General features: G+C 64.3%; 1 protein-coding gene across 1 annotated transcript in view; it reads left to right on the top strand.

The window, feature by feature from the left end:
* The window catches only part of VAV2 (vav guanine nucleotide exchange factor 2), a 121,363-nt gene that overhangs the window by 90,780 nt on the left and 26,762 nt on the right, over positions 1–3,821 (top strand). The window lies entirely within an intron of this gene.

Raw genomic sequence — 3,821 nt, forward strand, 5'->3', positions numbered from 1 at the left:
TGGGAGTGGGGGAGCCCCACTTGCTCTGGGCAGCCAGGAGCGAGGGAGCCCCACGTCCTCTGGGTGGCCGGGAGCGAGGGAGCCCCACGTCCTCTGGGCGGCCGGGAGCGAGCCCCGACAGTTTGAGCAGAACCTGCTCATCTTTCTTTGGGCCCTCGGCCCGGCGTCAGAAGCTGCCCGGCCTGACGCTCCACAGCTGGACCCCCTCAAACACGCAGCCACACGCTGCTCTCCCACGCAGGGAACCTGGGGGGGCCGACATGGCGAGCACCCCGACGTCGGCTTCCATTCATTCATTCATTCATTCATTCAGTCGTGTACCGCCGAGAAGTCGGACTGGACACTAGGCGCTTTCTGTGTTCCCAGGAGCTGGGACTATAAAGGGGAGTGAGACCCCCTGCCCCCCAGGCCCCTGTGCTCCGGGCAGGGGTGGGTCTGGCTGCAAGAGGAGCGAGCGCTGGAGGAGAGGCGTGGGTCCCCCATGTGGACCCTCCTCTGAGAGGCCGTTCTGCCTGGGGTGTCCCCCACTTTTGCCCCAGCCTAGCAGGTGGTGGAGGCCCCGCAGCCTCTGCCCACCAGACACAGCTCCTCAGTGGAGGCCGCCTCCCACCACCCAGTGCAGGAGTCTGTCTGTCCACTCTCGCCACGCCGGCTCCCGAGCCACAGGGCTGTCTTGTGGGACAAGCCCAGGACCTGGCTCTGTCGTGTCCCGTTTGTGTGGCCTCTGGCAGGTTTCCCACCTTGCGTGCCTCGGTTTCCCGGGTGTGACACAGTGTCTGTGTCTGCTTTGGGGACCGGCTGGGAAGGTCGCCAGTGACGTTGTGGGTGGCACAGCCCAGAGACCACACTGCAGGCGCTCAGCAGGGACGGGAGCTCCCGGCCCGTTTCACCCCGAATGTGGCTTTTCTTCTCTGATTCCGAACAGCCGTGGCCGTGCCGCCCGGAGAATGGCACACGGGCCACATGTGGGACCGTGAGCCACACCAAAACCAGCATCCAAACACGAAGCAGGAAGAACACAACACAGCACAGGCAGGCGAATGTTAAGGATGTATTTTCGTTTAACCCAACATCCAAAATCCAGCGGGACCCCGGAGGGCTGTCCGGAACCGAGTCATCTGTTCCCATTAGAAGTCATGTAGATGGAAGGACTTGTCCCAGACCCTCCCGCGGTCCCGCTCCCCCGTATCTTACAGGCAGGCCAGGCCCCTTGCCCTGTTTAACTGAGTGAGCACGAGGGAAGCAGAAGGGACAGGGAAGGCAAATGGAGATTTAACGAACAGGAAAGGAAGCGTACAGTAAGATGAAAATTTAACAGTAATTACAGGCAGCAACCAAAGCAAAACACAAAACAGGAAGATGCTCGCTCACAGTACCCTGAGATGTGAACCGTGGGGAACCGACTCAGATCGCAGCCTCTCCTGTGAGGCGCGTGATGATCCACGGGCATCGGTGCGAAAGGGCTGTCGGTCCGAGGGGGGGCGGCGTCGGGAAGCGGGGTCCCACTGGGTTACTTAGTTCGACACGACGCAGGAGCCCACGTGCTCAGCGTAACCGCGGGCACAGCCCAGGGGGACCCCCGCGTTGGGAGCTCACAGCCGCGGCAGGTAGCGGCCAGTGGGCAGCGGGGTCTCGGGTCAGAACGTGACCCGGGAGCTCAGAAGCCCGAGCGTCTGACCCGACGGCGCCGGGCTCGGATGATGGCCTCGGGGCTCTGAGCTCGCTGTCGAGGCCACTGGACCATGTATAATTGAACAGGACAGCATCTGGTTGAAAAAATTAACACAAAATACTGCCACTTAAAAACGCCTCATCCAGCAAACGGGGAGGCCTGTGTTGAAATTGCTCTCATGGTGAATGCCTTGCATTTGCATATGGCGTCTCCCTCCCTGAGAGCCCCTCTTCCTGGGGCGCTCCGGGGAGCCTGGGGGTGCGGCTCCTCCCGTCTCAGACCTGCCCGAGTCCTGGGCCGGCCCGGGGTGACGTGCCCGAACTGGGGGAACCCCTCGCCCAGGGCTGGAAGGGAGTTTGCACACACAAGCACCACCCCGTGGGAGCCCGGATTGGGGCTGGGTAAATGCCAGCCCAGAAATCCGGGAGGGCTCCTCAGAAGAGGTGACCCCTGGGTCTTGGAGCCCAAGTAGGAGCGTCTTGTAGAGGCCTGGCTGGGACAGTGCCCCAGAGAGCGGAAGGTGGGGAGGGGGGTGAGGCAGGAGAGCCAGCGGGGCCATCTGCCCAGGACCTGGGGTTCCCATCTCGGAGGCGTGGCTGAGCGTCGCCCCGGGGAAGCACAGCGTGGTTTACGAGGAAGCAGAATCCTCGAAGTTCCCTGCGCCCCGGGAAGGTGTGTTCGTGGCGGAGAGCGTCTGGGTGTGCAGAGGCTGCCAGGGGTCAGTCCCACTGGCTGGAGAGGCCACTGTCATGCAGGCGGGTGACGACAAAAGTGTGTCCACTTCGGCCTCGGCTGTCGGATGCCCTGGGCACAGCTGGTGGGGAATGACCCGCTGCCGCAGACACCGAGACTTGTCCTCTGGCCCCGGCCCCGCTCCGGACATGCGTTCGGAGATGCTGCCTGTCCGTCACGGGGTCCTGTCCCTTCCCCCAGCACCCAGAGGGGGAGGGACCACGTCGTCTCACTCTCACCCGGAGGAGCCCTCCGTTTCTCCCCGAGTGCGCGCTGCGGATGGAGCTGGAAGGTTTGCAGCCTTTTCCGGGGGGACACCCCCCAGTTCGTGCAGACAGCCGCACCCTCGGGCCTGAGCTGTCAGGGAAAAGGATCGGGCTGGTAGGGCAGCCGGAACGTTGGGAAAGCGCTGGAAGGGAGGGACCCACAGAGCAGGAGATCCCCCCGACCCACCTTATAGTCCACCTCAGCGCTGGCTGACCGTGGAACCTCACACACGGCGGGGCCTCCGGTTTCCCGCCGAGAAGTCGGCAGCCGGAGGCGGAGTCGGCAGCCATGGCAGCGGCTGCCCACTGTCCCAGCCCAGCGGACGGTCTCAGGCGCTCCAGCCGCTATGAAGCGTCCTGTCCCGTGTCCGTGGAAGTCCTCAAACTTGCAAAGAAACAGGAGAGAAGGAGCCGTCGCCAGAATAAAACGGGCCCCGAGCAGCCCGCCTTGCTGACTGCGCGCTGTGAGTGCGGCCAGGACCTCCGAGGGGAAATGTGCCGAATGAGTGACAGGGGCTTGGCGGAGAAACAAACGCAGAGAAGGGCCGAGTGGCCCCTCCGGGACTCGATGCCTAGCCACCGAGCCACGCCGGCCGGACCCCTCCAAGCATCCTTCAAGCCCACCTGTCCAGGAAGCTCCCTGAGCAGGAGGCAGCGGCACGGGAATAGGTCCCCCAGATCCCGGAGTTCTCAGCAGGCCCCCTGCCCCGTGCACCCCGCTTCCCCTCTGCCCCGCGAGAGCCGTGGGCGCCATGTGCGTGCGTGAGGCAGTGAGGAGGTGGCATCTCGAGCACCGAGTCCTGTGGGGGCGCTGCAGGGAGGTCCTGGAGGGGTAGGATCCCGGGCGGGAGGGACGGCACGGGGATCAACTGGGATGTCCCCCAAACACGGGAGGAGAAGGCGGCTCTCATGCTGGCGGTTTGGTGCCCCTGCACCAGTGACCTGGAGGCCCCTTTCTGGGCCTATTTCCCGTTCTCTTTATTAATGTCATTGGTTTGTAAAATGTGTAGCTGCCCGGGCCCCACCGCCCGCCCCTCCCTCCACTGGCCCCGCGGCCTCGCCTGCCTCTGATGGAGCAGCCTGCGGCGTCCCCTCTCCTCTGTCCCGCGCGGCCACAGTTTCGACGCTGGCCTTGTCACCAGGCCCGCTCT

This window comes from Myotis davidii, unplaced genomic scaffold (genome assembly GCF_000327345.1).
Source record: "Myotis davidii unplaced genomic scaffold, ASM32734v1 scaffold609, whole genome shotgun sequence".
NCBI classification, from domain to species: Eukaryota; Metazoa; Chordata; class Mammalia; order Chiroptera; family Vespertilionidae; genus Myotis; species Myotis davidii.